A 17,894-nucleotide genomic window follows, 5' to 3' on the forward strand; every position below is an offset into this window, starting at 1 on the left:
TGTGCACCCAGTCCAATTTCCCTGAACAGAGCAGAAAAGTCAACAGCAGAGACTTCACTTCTCAGAAATCCTGAGATTCTAAGAACCTACAAAAATTCTGTCATACCAAAGACTTCTGGGAACAAGACATTTTATGACTTTTTAACATCACAATCCTCCTCATAGTATCAAAAAAGGCTGGATGCCATTAAATACATGGAAGTTCAACTGCTGCTGAAATTTGGGCAATCAGGCTGCACCTTTTAAAAATTAACTATAACAAATGGTATTGTACTTTCCAAAATCTGAAATAATACAAGCCTTCCCACCTCTTTGAATCTCTGTAAGGAAAAAGTAAAAGATATGGGCCCTTTATTAGGACTAGCATTTGTTTCCATGCTTTTCTGTGGTTTTCTTTTTTTAATTACCTTAACATCATCCAGATATTTATAAGTCTGTCCAACAACTTGCTTTGTATACCTCAAAGTGTTAGTGTTATACTAATTCTCTGGTTTCTCACTTCCCCCCTTTTAAAATAGGCACAGCATTTGCCTGTCTCCAGTCTTGCATCTTCCCCATCCTTCACATACTCAAAAATAGTCTAAAATGTCACACTGCTACTATGACTGTTTTACATTTCAATTTTTCAGCCTTCTCAGATTGCATCCATTACTTGTATGTCTTCTACATCATAGAACCAACTGATCCTTAGTATCATTTATTGTCTTCAACTTACACCTAACATATTCATAAAATCACCTGCATATGGGTTGTTTATAAGGCCAAAACAAATGGAGAAAAATGTCTTCATGAAATCATCTGAAATGATGAGCCACAAATGACATATGATACTTAAAACTATTGAAAACTAATAACTCTTGCTTATACTACCCCCAGCTCAGGATTTTTTGTGGTGTCAGGAGAAAATGATCCTAGAACTTCTGAATGATGCTAGTTCTTCTGAAGATAAGAATGAAGGGGATGATGAAACTTCAGCAGAGATCCAAGGGATTTTTACCAGCACACCCACGGGAAGGACTGCTGCAAAGGGAACTTCAACTGCTAGCTTTCATCTGACTTCACAGCACTGAAGCAGCTGGCCAAAAAAAAGGGAAAAGAGAAACTGTGCTGGAAACATAAAAGGGGGTAAAATCAAGGAGTAAAGCCCAGTACTTGGACTCTGTGACACAAGCTAGGCACAGGGGAAAGCACAGACCATCTTCCACCACACTCTGAAAACACAAGAGGTATGAAGAAGGAAAATGCACCAACGTTGGCATTTTGTTACAAAAGTTCCATACCTTCTTGGTGTTTCTCATGGGCACCTCCTCACAGCACTGACTCCTTCTTCACAGCACAGCCAACAAACTCCAGCAGCTCTACTCAATCAGCTAATCCACTCTTTTGTAGCACTCATCCTTATTGGACACAGCTGTGGCCTGTTCCTAATCTTTGGTGATTAGTGCAGCTGCAACTCCTCAGGTGTGAGACCACCTTCTGCACTATCTTTATTTTCTTACATTGTATCCCCCCCCCCACCACCAATATATAGGCAAGGGAGAAAGGGCTTCTCCAAACAAGGAATAAAATGCATGGCTCTAAAGAAAACCATGGTTGAAAGCAACTCAGAAATTAAAAAACAAAAAAAAAGTTAAGGATCTATACATGTAGCATGTAGTGCATCTCTTGAAACATCTGTGTGTGGGACCAAGGGCCACAGCACTGAAATGGAAGAGCTGTCATTAATACCAGCTTAGTACAGCATTGCCCATTCACTGGATTGCTGGAGCAGCCGGCCCCAGGCTGGATTTGAGGAGGTGTTACACACCTGAGTGAAGCAGGCTCTCTGCAGGGCTGTCTGCAGGGCAGCTGGAGCACGGGATGAGCAGTCAGAGCCAGCAGGAGCCACACCAGCCGCTCAGGGAGGGAGCTGGGTGGGAGGGTGGAAAAGGAGGAATGCCAGCCCGCAACCACCAGCTACACTTTGGGGTTAATAAGAAGAGGTGTCAGTTGACTTCTGTTTCCCAGAATGGGTAGTAAAAAAGTGGGGAAAAAAGAAAAAGAACAGTTGTTTTTCTATCATTTAAGAGTTATTGCTTTCCTTTCCAATATCAAATACAGAAGCTGTGTGGTTGCAGCAGAAAAATCCCATTTGCAGACGAGAGATTGGCTGAACCATCACTTTTCTCTGCCCTGAGATCTCAAGTGAAAATCTCTTCCTCTCTCCTTCCCCACTCTCAGGCCCCTATAATTAGTTGCATCATTCTAAGTGGTAAAGAGCATTCCATTACACTTTCAGACTACACAGTTTCTGCTCATCTATTTCTGGCCCTATTTGGTTGCCATCTCTTGTGGTAGTAATACCAAGCCACTCTTGTATTAGCTATTTGCTAAACAGGCTCTCATTAAGACTAAGAGCCCAGATGGCAGAGAGGGGACAGAAGATGAAGGATTACACTTAACTGCACTTACTTTAAAACAAAGGAAAAGAGAGAAGACTGCTTGTGCTATACCTCTAAGTTAAATTAACTTCAAGAATAAAAACAGGGCGTATGAATTCAGGAGGTTTCACATTCCAGCAGCAAGAAAACAGTTGCTTTCTCTCACTTCTCTCATATTGGAGTAACTCAAACTCTCCAAACTGGCTCTTAGGGAGCACTGTTCTCAGCAAGCTTAAAGCATTCTCATGGCTCAGACCTTTGAATCCTTCTGTGACAGTCCACAGTGACCTCAGATATTAAAGTGGTTCAAGAGACAGCAAAAAAGACAGCTGATGTACAATGTAATAAAAATGTAGATATAAATAAATGTACATATATAATTTAAAATATACATTTTAATGTACAATGTCAGGTTAGAAATCCATCCTTCACATTAATATGCACACTGAGCCAACAAAAGGATGGCCACTCCAAAAGGCCAAGACAGTTTCATACTTCTAAGTATCACATTATCAGGAAAATGAAAAGATCTCTTTGGAGTGTGGAAGGGTGAGGGGTACAGAGGTGGATTCTTGTCTCTCTGAGCATGTGCTAATGCTTAAGGGGTAGGTTGTTCATTTTCCCATTTTTAGACTACATTTCAGATTATTTTAAAAATACACAAGAAAAAACAGTCCTGTATAAAGTCTAAATTAGAGCTGATGAGTATAACTCTTAATTATCACCATGATTCCTGGTAGTCTTATAGGATTAACCTAAACAAAGCCATTGATGCAAGAGTACTTTCCATTACCAGCACTGCAGCACTCATCCAAAGGCTTCTACCTTCTACATGGAGGTGACAGAAAGCCTAAGTGACTCAGTGACCCATGTAAGTCTGCCAGAGTGTCAGAGCCATGGAAGAAAATCACCTGTGGGATCGGTGTTCAGTCACCTGGAGGAACTGATGCTCCCTCTTCAGCATCAATTTTGAGGGAAATTTCTATGTAAACAAGGCAGGTATCAGACAAATCAAACATTTTCAGTAGCACTGCAGAGATTCAGACCATTCTGCACAGCACTTCCTAAGTAAGCAGCACAGTTAATTAACTCTGTGTTGATTAATGGTGCTCTCTCACATCAAGAATTTATTGAGTCTGTTATTATATACAAGGTCATAATTGCCAAACAGCCACAGCTAAATACCATTCCTTGTAGTCTACCCCTTAAGCATCATAATGTAAAATTAATTGGTACTTGTTTGTTAATGAATATGAAATATTTTAAACCATGCAACATAAAACCACTGCTCTTTTCTAAACAAACATGAATGAACAGAACTATTTAAATACCTTGGGAAGAACATCCTCTTTGCAATTGGTATGGGATGGGGATGTCTTTGTTCTTTGTAGTGGGCTTTTCTGTGCTCAGGCATTTACCAAAAGCATTATTCTTGAGTGGTTAGTCAGAATTATTTTAGTTCCATGGTGCACTAAGACAGACCAAACTACGCTCTTATGCAAGAATATGAGCGCCCACACCAAAATATCTCTTTGGAATAGTTTTTTCAGAGTAGCTGTTGCAGTAAATTTCCAAGCACAACTGAAATCAGCTCATAGCACATGACCCAACTTTGCCTCAGAAACAAAGATCAAAAAGACACTTGAACTCTGTTGTCCCTTCTGGGGTCTCCTTAAATCCAGGGTTAGCGACTATTTAGGGAAAGGGCTGGCAACCTAACAAAGCAGACCCCCACAGTGAAAGAAAGATGCCCACAGGTTGGATCCCTAATCCTCAGGATGGGGAACAAATGCTTTGCACAGACATGGCCCCTTCCCAGAGGCAGGACCTGGGCAGTCACTGCCAATGGAGCTGCTCTGGTTTTGCCCAGCCTGTGGCACTTCTCCCACATCTCAAGGCAAATCAGAACCCAGGCCTGCCCAATGGTAGGGCAAGAAACCAGAGACAGTATCCCAAACCTGGCTCTGCTATGCAGGTAAGGAGAGCACCACGGAAAACCCCAACCAATTAAAGCCCCTTCTACTTATATTTCAGCAGGCAGTTTTACTACCCTCTAAAGGCTCACTGGTAATACAAAGCTTGTCTTCAACCACATTTGTTTCCCAAAAATGGGGCATGGGCAATATAAAATAGGTCTGACTGGTTTTTCAGCTTGGTTAAAGCAGACCTCAGCAGAAAGATGGCTTTTATGGTGATTCCACTTGTCATGTTATGAACATCAGGGCTCAGCACAACTCTGTGGGGCAGTACAACATGCATGAATTTATGCAATAAGGCACAAGATAGCAAGCTCTCCTCTGGCTGAGCAAACTGTTTATCCCTCTTTAGAGAGAATTACCTTACTGGTGAAACATCTACTGTGGCTTAAAAATATTACTGCACATGTTCAATTTTAAGTTAATGTATCAGCTGAACACTTTGTTAAGAACAGGCAAAACTCTGGAGTGCTCTCTCAAAGCTTACTGGTTGAAAGCAAACAAAATACATCAACAGAAGCAGCATCAGGAATAAAACAAATGTGACACGACGGCTCTGGAATTGTAGCTACAGAGGTGAAGCAGTTATTGTCACTGTACTTTTTTTTTTGATGCTACAATATCCCAGCAAGTAGCAGTGCAATTCAATCCAGCAAACTCTGAACAGCTCAATAATCTCAAAGGAAAAGAAAATGCATAAAGAGATTTTGTTACTTCTGTGGGTCAGACCCTTCCCTATTTGCTTGGTCCTAGACAGGCAGCTGTACACAAGCCCTAGGAGAAAGCCTGCTCTATGCTAAAGCTTTTTGGAGGCTTCAGGCACTGAAGGACACCTGCTTGTAGACCTCCTTTGAATTTTTGTCCCTACCACAGAGCCAACTGAAGAATTCCCCAGACAAGTGTCTGAAAGGTGCAGGTCTTTGAAGGGTTGGAGACCATGTGTCTGCACAGAGTCATCCCTCAGGAGTCACACAAGGGTTTTCAGACAGTTGTTTGGAGCTGTCTTCAGCCAGCCCGGCGGGAACAAGAAGTGCTGGAGATCATGTGCTGCTCTGTGGTTTGCTGTCATTTGTCTCTCCTGTTCCAGACAGCTCTCTGGTGAATCACCAACCTGCCTTGGAGGGCACCAAGCATGCATAAAACCCCATTAAAGATACGCAAACTCTGCCCAGGAACAGGAACCAGGAGATCCCAAACGCAATCCCTGATTAATGTGAAAGCTGTGCCTGTAGGAAGAGGATAAAGGCAAGGCTTCTGTAACCAGCCACCCCAGGTAGCTGCACCTGCCAAGCCACAGCATGCAGGTGCTCCTGGGCTGTGTTATCTCCCCACCAACAGTGGGCACATGCTCAGAGAGCCCAGGTGTGCAGAATTCACTCTTGGGGCTGCACAGGCTACATGGCTGGTTTAGCTGGTCTGAACCTTGGCTGTGAAGGAGGGTGAATCTGTTCAGCTCCATTGGCTCCCGTTTGCAGAAAAGACATAACACTCCTCTGGGAAGCAGGGGCATGGACAAATTTACCAGTCTTCTTGAAAATTGTTCTGCAAGGAGGAACGTCTTCTAATTAGAAACTAGGTTATATGTCTATGAATATTTACCTGTAATAAGCAGAGCTGAGTGAGAAGACATGGGTGGGGTTTCTGAATGGGTTTAAAATGCCTGCTTTGTGTCCAAGTGGATTACCTGAGTTACAATTGAATTTAAATGTATTGATCCCTACTTAAGGAGGTATCTAAATGACTCGAAGATGGGATGGGAATCAGCCAGCACTATGTTAAACCACATTTCTGCTGCAGGACTGTGTTGTATCCTGATGAGTTTGTAGTGTGCCAGCTGTGATGGTTGTTTAATGGTGTTTTCAACAGCTGGACTCAATGATCCTTGGGGTATTTTCCTACCTAAATGATTTTATGATTCTAAGACTGCTAAGTTTGAGCCAGACATGAAATGGAGCTTGTGTGAAATGTACCCAAAGGGCACCTTCTAATCCACTGACAGTAAGTTTTCAGATTTGAGAGGCTAATCTCCATTTATCTGAATGACCCAGCTTCACATGTGTGTGTGTTCCATGGCAGAGGCAGGCAGTGCTGGATTATTAGGACATTTAGGCTAAACAAGCAGTATTGATGCATAACAGGCTGATCTCACTTTTACCATCTGCACTGCCAGGACACAACACTAAGCCCATGACACAGGATTAGTGACCAAAGACAGCCACCCACAGCAACCAGCCAGAGTAAGTCTTTACCTACCAGGTGACCTAGAAAACATTTCCTAACAGAGCACTTGCTCTTAAGCAGCAGCAATTCTGATTTTACAGTTTACAGAACAAATATCTAAAACCCCAATATGTTCACTGAATTTAACACCACTGTGACAATGCATGCCACCGTTCATTTCTCACCTTGCAACATCATGAGATTGGCATCAGCCCACACAGCAAACAGTGCTAAAACAACCTGCAGGAAGGAAGGAAGGAAGGGCATCACTGTGAATCAGCCTCTGAAAGAGGTACATCAGGATTTGGCTCCTGCTCTGTCACCAGGCCCCTTCTCAGCCTGACTCAAGTCACAGAGTTTCTCTGCAGCAGTTCTCCAGCTGTGACAAGGGTAACAAACATCTTCTCTTGGCAGTGCCATCAGGCAGCAGCACTGCACCTCCAACACAGTGCCTGCATTCTCCTCTGCCTCCTCCTATCATCCCTCCTGCTCTCTGCTTCAGCTGTCCAGGACAACTCTTCTCCTTTCACCCCTCTCTCCAAGCTCTAAAACCACCTTGGCAGCTTCTTAAAAAAAACCAAAAAATCTCATATTTGTGTCCAGTCAAAGGTAATTGGAGCCACAGGCTCTCTTGCAGAAAACTCCATCAGAAGCTGGGCCACATCTCCTAAAGAGGAACAGGATTATGGATATAGCTAAAGGATCAAGGCTTGTTTACATTAAAAGAAAAAAAATTCCTCATACTAGGCTTGATTCATGCCAAGCAGGGTGCAACAAGATCACTCACCTAAGCCTGCTCCTTTCAAACAGTGGCAATGGCTGCAGAACCTGGCACACCACATTGACTTCATTGGTAGAACACTTTGGAAATGTTCCTGGAGTCAATGACTAAATAAGTCCCTCTCTTGATTCTAAATTGGAGATAAATGCTGCATGTTGCATTGGCAAGCACATTAAAACAGCTGGAAGCAGAAAGACAATATAAGGTTTTTCAGGCCCTTGTTCTCTCATTTTTTACCCTGGGCATGAGAAACAACTAAAGACCCCACTGAGCAAATCAGTGTTTTACCAGGTAATACTGTGGGATTCTAGCTCCAAGATGCCAAGCTCCCTGCTGGCACCAGCTCCCATGGCAAGAGGGCTGGCCCCAGCAGTGACACCAGCCCAGCCTGGTGACACCACACAGCTTGATGTACCCATCCCCTGCTGCCAGCAAGGCCCCACAGCACAGGCACAGCTTTGTTGTGCTTATTGCACAGAAGACAACACAAGTAACCTTAAATACAAAAAAACCCCAAACACCTACAGAGCCAAGAATAAAAACACTAGAGACAAGGACATGATGTCCACCTTTATCTCTTAGAAGTATGGGAAAAATTAACTTTATACATAGAAGCACAGCAAGTCTGGTGCTGCTACCAGTCTGTTATAAATACAAAGCACCTTCCTCATATTCCTGCAAAGCTGGTCTAGATTTGATACAGCCAAAAGCAAAACTTCATCAGAGGATGAGATTTCAGAAGGCAATCTATGGCTCTTTCACCTTGGAAAGGCAAGGAGCCTATCATGTTAAAATGATACTGTGATGAAATGGGTTATGTTCTCCATCTGAATGGCATTATCTACATTATTAATGACAAAGTGCATATAAAAGCTTATTAATGTTCACACTCATTTCCTTTAAATAATTTCAGAAATTATTTGATCATATTTAGAACGTGAAAGCTTGTGCACCTAATGGTGCAGTTGACACTCTGCAGATACAATACTTGATTTTTAGTCTTAAATTTCTGTAAGTTACATGCTCTTTACTTCTGGCAGTACTTAATTTAAAGAGACATGTAGTTAGAGGTATGCAACCAAGCAGACACCAAACAACTGTTTTCCTAAAGCTTTTGCATGGAACATGGACAAAAGACATTTGTTCAAGGAACAGCTCTATAAAATTACAAAGGCTGCAAGGTGAGGAAAAACAGGCCACATAATAAGATCCAAAAAATTACCAGAATAAAAACACTAATGCTTAAATAGAAAATTATTCATCACTAGAGATTATTTGCAGACTTTGTGCTATTAAGGATATCAACACATGGCACTTGAAGCAATCCTACACATAATTAACAACACAAGGGTTTTCCACAAGAAACCAATTCCTTTACGGAAAGGAGCTGAAGCCTCAGCTCAGTAAACAGCTGCCATCAGGTACATCAGTTAAGACCATATGCAGGATTTAACTGCCCTGGTTTTGCCTACTTGCTCACAAAGATGCAGCAGCATGCAGCTGTGAGGGGAAGCGGGGCTTTGTGAGGGCATTCTCCTCAAGAACTCTTTTAAAAACAACAGAGCAAGCCTTGACGAATAACTCCAGCACAAAAATGCATGTCCCTATATAAAAACCAGCTCGTAGCTCGAAGAACAAACATCAAGCAGACAAGCCTGCTAGGCCAGGAGGTTCAGCACTGCATGGAAGAAATTCATTCAACAGCCTCCATTTTTGGTTGTACATCTGCAGACAGGAAAGATTTTTCTTCCCCCAAAAGCAAAACACATGCAAATGTCTGTCATCAAAAAGCACACGCTCTTTCAGAATGTCACAATTACCTAGCCACAACTAAATGCTGTAATTTGTTGACCAACTCCTTGCAAACATCCAAGAATGACCTCAAACCCTTGGTTGAAACTGCAAAATAATTTCTCCCGTTTAAATGTAATTTTGTAATGCTTTGATTCCCACCCATCACCAGGCTGAAGGGTTTCCAACATGCTGCTACATGTTTCTAGTGCAGCAAAGAAGAAAAGGCTGAAGCCACAGACAGCAGCTGTGGGAACTTGCCAGCCCAAGCTTTCCAGCTAACAAAAAAAGTGACAAATGACATATATGTACTTCTGGAAACAACAACAAAAAAGCTAATTTAAATACAGGAACAGCCAAAAAAAATGCACTAAAGAGTTTTAAAATACAGAGGTAGTCTGTCAGCAAGGTTAGCCCATCTGCAACATATAGAGGCAGTATGTGAAGTAGGGCATTCAAAAAAGCAGGAATAAAAGACAGAGGAAATGGTCAATGCTATCAGAACGTACTTTGCAACATTTGCCTAACAGGCTTATACCTACAATATCTGGCTCCTGTAGGCATCTGTTGGCACCAGGTTAGTATTAGCTCCAAAATTCTAGACAGAGGTTAAAAAAAAGCCTAAAAACATAATATGTTAATTGAAGCATTGGTTATTAGCCTGAAGACAGAATAAACTCCAGAAGTGGCTCCTGAAGAGTAAGCAGCTCATTCCACAAGCAGAGATCTGTTAGTGGTGGGGCAGCTCCAGGAAGAGGAGAAGGGCCTTGGCCTGGCTCCTCCCCGAACAGACCACAAAGCCAGCACAGGGAAACCCTTCCCATCACCAGCACATCCCAGCCTCTGCCTCTCTTGGCAACAAACAAGCAGGATCAGCTCCACACAGACCTCTAGAAACATTTAGGAGTTCTCTCTGCTTGCAGGGATTTGTTCCCAGCCCAGGGTGGTGCTGCTGACAGTGGCACTGACCCCAGTGATGGCCAGCTCCAGCCTGGGCACTGCTGCTCCCAGGTCACAGAAAACATCTGCCCCCCTCGAGCAGGGATCCAGATAAAAACATCACCTTCCTGGAACCAAGCCATTACACAAGCATTCAAGCTGGGAGCAATGTTTATTCCTCTACTAAATGTAGCCATGACAACGACATCTTCATTGAAGAGATGAGCAGGAGGAGGTCATGAGGCCCTTGTCAGGCCTGGATAAAATACCACACCTCAAGAGGGTACAGGAGGGTAAATTCTGCTGGATGCCATCTGGAATTCAAGAAAACCAACACCCTAACATGGCAGGCACACCCCCCTCAAAACAGCCAGGCATCTAGGCACAACCACTCCAAACCTTTCCAGCATTACCAAAGAGCAAACCTCCGCAGGATTTCCCTGCTAAAGAAATAGCTATGATATACTTGAGCAGGCTACACCACGCCATAAATTAATTCTCCCAAGTCAAGTGCTTCTTTTTTACCTTGAAACAAGTTACAAAATTATCAGGAAGTGAAACATTGCAGAAGCCATGAAAAAAAAAAAAAAAAAAAAAAAAAAAAAAAAAAAAAAAAAAAAAAAACCAACCAGCTGCTTCCCTTTTGAGCCTGTATCTTGCTCTCTTTGGTGACCCAAAGCCACCTCCTTTGAACAGGACCATTCCTGGAGACATTTAGGGCATTTAGACATATTTCCATGGTGCTCTTGGCAGTGCTGGGTTTATGGTTGGGTTCTATGATCCTGAAGGTCTTTTCCAATCTAAACAATTCAATGATTCTGTGTCAGAACTAAGGTGCCATCTATACCAAATGGCAGCCACCATCACTCCTACAGGTCAGAACAAGACCAGGAATTCTGGCACATCCCAGTTTTTCCAAAGTTTTAATTTTATTTTAAAAAGCATGGAGCCATGTCTCCCAGTATGCATGATACCTAGGAATATCATGGCTCCAGGAAGACAGTGGCAGCCACAGTGGAGTTATTTTGTTCCAACCACATTTTCATTTCACACAAAATAATAGAGACACACTCCTGTGGGTAAATTCCTCCTCCTTCCTTCCCCACAATTACCTTAGTTTTGTGGCTGAGTATTTTGTACTAAAATGCATTATCTCTTTCTGGCTCTGAGCCCTTTCAAAACCACTTAGAAGACTGCAAATTAATATACACACCTTAATATTATCTAGTCATAATATGAGGAGGGGAGGGATTGTGGCATCACATGGCACACCAAATTAACTCATGGGCTGCCTGTGGGCATGGGGCACAGGTTCATTACTCCTATTTTATACAGTAGATGCAGGGGCATTTTCTCAGATGCTTTTACATGTCACAGAGAAAGGATACACAGAAAGACGTTATTGTCAATTGAATAATTCTGAAATAAGTTAGACACACCATCACTTGGAAATGTAATTGATTTTGTTAGCAGACTATTTGTTACTGTTGTATTCATTTTGGTTTTAAGTGTGCTCAGACACAAGTCCAGCCTTTGCCCAGCAGATTTTTATGATCTTTGACATCTGTTTAAAATTATTTAAACATCTGTTTAATGCTGTTTCTCTGTGACCATAATAAAAAAGATCCTGATGGTCAGCAAAGAACTGTCAAACACAGGAAAACATTTGGGGAAGGGAGAGAAATGGTCCTTTCAGTTCTAGTCACACTGCATTACCCTCAGCAATCAAGGACAACAGGCAAAATACCAGGAGACAGGATGAGGGCTTGCAGTTAATAGCAGCCTAAGTACACACACTACCATTCATCTGGGCTCCATTACCCTTCTGCATGCATATGCATGCTTGTGAGTGAGGGCAGCCTAAGAGTAATTCTGTTGTCTTGAACATACAGGGCCTGGGCTGGTGACACTGAAGTCACAGCAAACTATGACCCTCCAGATGCACTGGCCCAAGGCTAGCTAGAGCCTGTGTCTGTCTCAGATTCACAGCAAGCTTCTCACAGAATGTGGGAGTGCAGGCATGAAACCACCAAGCACCACATCTCTTACAAGCAGCTACACAGGCTGCACTTCCTAGGTAACTTCCCATTTTATTGTTGTTTTAGAAAACCTTCTTGGTGTCTTTCAAAGACAGAGTGGTACATTTCCTCTGCAGACATGCACAGCTGTAACCAACAGCAGGCAGTGGAGCCTGCATCAGCCTCTGGCAGGCACCAATGCCTGTCCCACACACACCCTGCTCTGATGGGCACAATGGGCACACTTGTGCCAGGAGGTGAAGGCAGAGCTGGCATCCCAAACCAAACTGCCACGCACAGGGCAACTTTGTTGGCTTTAAACAGAAAGAACATGACAGAGTTACCTAAAGAGACAAGCTGGGGGTAGAGCTGGCAACTCTGCAAGGAAGGCCCCAACTGGCAAGGCAAAACTGAGAATGAGATGGAGACACAACAGAAACTTTAGGTTCTCCCAAAATAATTTTCCAAAAGGTGAAGCACAGAAGTTTACATATGGCATTATTTTAAGATATTTTACCCTTTCACACTTACAGGAGCAATTGTCTGCTTGCTGCCCAGAATCAGCAGTGGAAACCCTGAAGATGAAAAGCACACTGGATGGGACATCGGCTACCAGGCTTTCTCTGGAAAAGTTTGCAAGAGGCAAACAAACGGCTCTCAAGAAACCAGGTTACTTGGTGCAGGTATGAGGAATAAGCTGGGCAAAGAACTGCAGACAGCAGCAGGGAGAGAGGCAGCAGGGAGAGCCCTACACCTACTGATTACTCAAAGGATGAGAGAGGTGGGTCCAGGCAACAACTGCTGCTCAAAAAGCAGCCCAGAAAGTCACAAGCAGATCAATACCTTCACCCTCTGAGAGCACCACCCACACCTGAAAGCCTCTGGCTGCTCACCTGTTGGAGCACTTGTCTGCTGCTCCTTCTGAGCTCTAGCTTAATTGCAACCTTTTATTGTGAACAACTCTACCCTCACACAATATAAAATACTAATGCTTATTGAAATGGAAAAGGTATAGCCAATGACTTGGATAGGGAACAGTACAGCAGTAACTCTTATACTTGAAAAGAAAAAGAGGTTTTTTCAGTCCTTAAAACAACTTGCACGCTTGCTTTAATTAAACTTCACAGCAGAGATGGTAAAAACAAAGGAGCAGATAAAGGTGTTAAGATTTAAAGCAAGTTTTGCAATATTTGTATATGACAACAGAAATATTTAGAGTATCAGAATGCTTACAACTGCACAGATACAACTATGCACAAAGATTATAATCCTATTAATTAGTTTATGTTTTATGAATTATTTGAACTTATTCTGCTTAGTAATTCAAAAGTGACTAGTTACATCTCTGAAAGAAATTAATCTAGAAATGAGCGATGGTAGAATACACTTCCTGTGGTGAAAGCACTCACAGGTTTCTCTTGGCTGAACTGAGGAGCAAATAATTACCATCTCTGGAAGCAAATTCAAGTAACCTTCACTAATGCTAAACTCTTAAACTAAGCTCTCCTGCCTAACAAGTGAATGCAGCTAAAAGAACTGATAATCTCTTTTAAGGTTTAAGTGTAGCAGCACTTTAGCACCTTTCAGCTATATCAAAAAAGCAGCAACTATTAACATTTGTCTTCAAAGCCTGTATGAGAAGTGGTGTGCTTAATTTCTCCTCTGTCTGAATACTACCTGTGCTGTTAGATACACTTGGTAAGAAAAGCCAAGCATGGAGGCAAGGAGAAAACAGCCACTTAAGAGAAAGAAATGTTTAAACTCCCAGCAAGGGGGTTCTCTAGTCATCTCTTACATCATGCTCTCCTCACTGGTCAAAAAAGTCGTGGATCCAGAAGGAAGCATGTGCTACAGAAATCCCAGTGACAGGGACAGAGCTCTTGGTTTCAGAGTCAGCCTTCCCTGAGCATCACAACCGAGACCTGAAGCACCTCACACACGCTGCACAAAGAGCAGCCCAGGTCCTGAGCACTGCAGGGATGTGTGGAGTGTCCCTCACTCCAAATCTCACTGCAGGACATTGTGAGCTGTGGCCTTTGGTGTTTAAGAAAAAGGAAACTGTTTCCTGAATCGCTGCGAGTTATCACTGTCACAGTTGCCTCAGTCTCCAAGAGCAGGAAGAAATGCAGAAGGAGCCTGCTCTCTACCCCAGTGAGCCTGAGTACACACAGGAGTTGTTATAGAAATTCAAATCTTCCCAGACACATCATTTTCCAGCAGAGACTCACCTCTCTTCTGACTGAATCTATCCATAACCACACCAGGCTGCTGCTACTCTGTGTCTCTCTGCTAAAGGCGGGCCAGCCTGGGGACAGCACTCCCCCAGTGTGATACAGACGAGAAGCAGAGCTTGCCATGAATCACACAGAGCTGCGGTGCAGCCCCGGTGCCTTGGTGACACTGCTCGGGCTGCAGGTGGCAATGGCTCCACCAGCAACAGCTCCAAGCACACAAAAACTTCTGCTCTCAGCTTAAGAGGAAGCACCACAGCCAGCTTTGAACATGTCCTCCCCCTCCTCCACTCTCTCAGAAGTGAAAGAAAAAGATCTGTTGAAGAAAATGAAGGAAATGAAAAGAGACCCAGTAGGATGGGTACAGGTAGACCAACATATCCCTCTATAAACAACAGGAAACCTGTCTCCACAAAGAAAAACGATCAGCCTGTCTTATCATGTCCCAGGCCACAGCCTGAGCAGGAACAATGACAAGCATTCACCAAAATTTTGAGCATTCTCAAAGTAGGCACACTGCAGGGGTGTCACAGCAACTCTGAGGAGCCTCCTCCCTCTACTTTGAGAGTTCTTAGAGAAGACAAAAAGGGAGAACCCTAAGACAACAGCCTATCATTTTTCTACAGCACTACAGACTTCATCAAGACATGATCTACTTGCCTTATACATATTTTGACTTTTACTGCTGCTGCTGAAGCAAAATTCTCACTGTAGGATGTCAGCAAAGATTTAAAAATACTAAAGGCAATAAACTCAAGGGCTTGACTAAACATGTAAAAAGTACTGAAATAGTACATTTTTGGTCCTTTGTAGCACATGTATTTTTAATATTAATGCATGCTGTTTGGATATTTAACACACAGCTCCTACCTAAATCTCCTTATTTGTGACACTCAGCCTGTGCACAATGGGGTAGTGAAGCCTCATGGTGTGAAACATTTTCATGGCCAGTCATAAGCATCAGATGTAAAGATGAGGATATGCAAGGGACATGTCAGGAGGCAGCCCATAAATACTGCCTTCTGTTACACATGGAAACACATTATAGTCTTGTCCCCCAGTATTGATTTCACTTTAGAAGCAGCTTTATCATTTGCTGCTTTCAAAACTCTTTTCAATGTGCTATGTGGCAGCTTTGTGCATGTGGAAGATTTTTTTGGAAAAGCATAAATAGACTTCGAGCAAGGCTTGTGATCTCCAAGTACGGGTATTTGGAGAGGAGCTGGCTGCAGGCAGTCCTTCTGAACCCCACAGGAAGGGTCTGAGCCTTGCAGGACACCCACGCTGCACATCACAGGCGGACCACGCTGAATTAAAAATAGCAGATTAAAGCACGCAAAGTGTGTAACAGTTGGTAGAGTATATGGATGAACCAGGATGTGGGAGTCATAATATCAATTTACTAAATATTTAAAAATGCTTCTAGCTACCAGTGATAAGAAATACTTAATACTGATTACAGCTGTCTGCCCACAGCTAAATTTAACACGATCCAAGTGTTAATAGTACGGGTTTTCCTAGCAGCCTGTGGAGAACGGCAACAGCTTATCCGAAGAGGCACTTCCTAAGTAAAAAGGAAAAATCATTTCTACGTTCTGCACGGCAAAGAAACTATGGAAAAAGCCAAAGGAACCATAGGCAGAGCCGAGAGGCCTTTCGGAACGAGCCGACACCCACCTCCATCCCAGCCCGCCGACGGGAGATGTCAGGGTTTCACCGGGGACCGCGGCGCGAGTGCTCGGCGGGGACGGGCGAGCGCCCGGTACCGGCTGCCGCGACCCCGGCGAGCTGCGCCCTGCCCGGCCCCGAGCCCCCGGGCCGCCGCACGCAGACAATGTCCGCCGGGAAGCGGAGAGAAGCGCATCGGCGGCGGCTCGGCGGGCAGCGGGGACCCGGCACCGCACGGCGCCCCCCGCGAAGGGGCTGCCACGGCCGCTCCCGGCAGGGGGAAGGGCCTCTCCCGGCCGCCCGCACCGCCGCGGGGGCTGCGGCTGAGCCCGCCGCCCGCTCCCGCCCGCCCCGCGGCGCCCACCTGGTCGGCGAGCTTGAGCACGGCCATCCTCCGCCGCGGCTCCCGCGCGCATGCAGCTCCCGCGACGGGCGGCGAGCGCGCCCCGCGACCGGCGCTGCTGCTGCTGCGGCGGCGGCTCCGCTTCGCGGCGGGGCGGGGGCCGCCTCGCCTGGTCCGGCCCAGGAAGCAGGGGCGGGCGGGCTGCCGCGCACGGCCGCGCCGCCACCGCCGCCTGCCGCCGCCGCCGCCTTTGTTCGCTTCGGCGGCCGCTGCCGGAGCGGAGCGGAGCGCAGGCCGCCCGGGGCTCTCGGCGCCCCCGCCCCGCCGGGCAGCGCGGGGGGCGGTGCCGCCGGACCGGGCGGCACCCACACGGACCCGCCCCGCGCCCCGGCCGGGGTCTCGGGCACCTGCTGCGCGCCACGGGAGCAGCCGCGGCCCCTGAGGGACGCTGAGGGACACGGCGCTGCCCGCGGGCCGGGTGCCCCTTCCCCGCCGCAGGGGCTGCCCCGGGGGCACCGCGCCGGCTGCAGCCCTGAGGGCCGCGCCCGTTCCCACCGCGCTGAGGGACAGCAGCGACCGTGCTGACCCAAGCCCGGGTAGAAGGAGAAGCCGAACCTTAACCTCTGCCTTCCTTCCATGTGGGCGTGCAAATCCATTTGTCAAATTCCATCAGACAGACACAACTGTTTGACAGGAGCCTTTTGGGGTTTTTTAAATCTCTTTTTGTAGTAGCTATCTTGAAAAATCTGGTAACTCCTGACAGTCCAGATCTCTTCCTACTCAATATATTACTTAATTTTTCAAAAAACTAACATACTAAATTATAAGTACAGTTTAACAAGCAAACAAACTAGCCCCAGAGTCCCTGCCTCATGCTGTAGAGAAAATGAACCTCATCCACTGTTCCTGTTGAGCTGACCTGAGGGAAACTTCAGTTCCTCCCTCAGAGCTGGCTGTCAGTGTCACTCGAGCACCAGCGCACAGCCAGGCATGCAAGGCCAGGGGCTGGCAAGGGGAGAAGAGAAAAAGAAGAAAAAAAGCATGAAGGGGTAAATTTACATTCTTTCTTACCCCTCAGAGCTGACAAGCTAAATCCCCAAAGCATGTGATTTGATTAAAATCATTGGTACAATGCACAGCAACAGTGGTTACACACATGCTGAAGGTAATGAGGGTAATTACATTTTTTCCAAGGACATGTAACTGAAGAGCAAAGGGCTGAAGATTCACTCTTCCTCTCCTTCAAGTCACACAAAGGCCAGGTATTTTCTCACAAGTTAGATTCTGCAGTAAGAAACTCCCATATGCTGCAACACATCCAATATGACAGTGATTTATGGCTTTTCAACACTTAATTACAGAATGAGGTGACTCTTAAGTAGTTAAAAAAAGGGAAGTGCCTTCTATGGCAGAAAACCAATCCAGCAAGGAAGCAGATGTTGGTTTCAGGCTTTTGAGGCATCATTATAAGTGGGGATTAAAAATATCACATAATTTACAACACGTT

The 17,894-nt window shown here is 44.9% G+C and overlaps 1 protein-coding gene across 1 annotated transcript in view; it reads right to left on the reverse strand.

Moving 5' to 3' along the window:
- ANKRD44 (ankyrin repeat domain 44) overlaps positions 1 to 1,077 on the reverse strand; it is a 115,666-nt gene extending 114,589 nt beyond the window's left edge. The window contains exon 1 of the mRNA XM_058809190.1: positions 998 to 1,077. The gene's annotated coding sequence lies outside the window, so the exon portion shown is untranslated. The remainder of the gene's footprint in view (positions 1 to 997) is intronic.
- Positions 1,078 to 17,894: the final 16,817 nt, after the last annotated feature.

Source organism: Ammospiza caudacuta, chromosome 8 (assembly GCF_027887145.1).
Source record: "Ammospiza caudacuta isolate bAmmCau1 chromosome 8, bAmmCau1.pri, whole genome shotgun sequence".
Lineage (NCBI taxonomy): Eukaryota > Metazoa > Chordata > Aves > Passeriformes > Passerellidae > Ammospiza > Ammospiza caudacuta.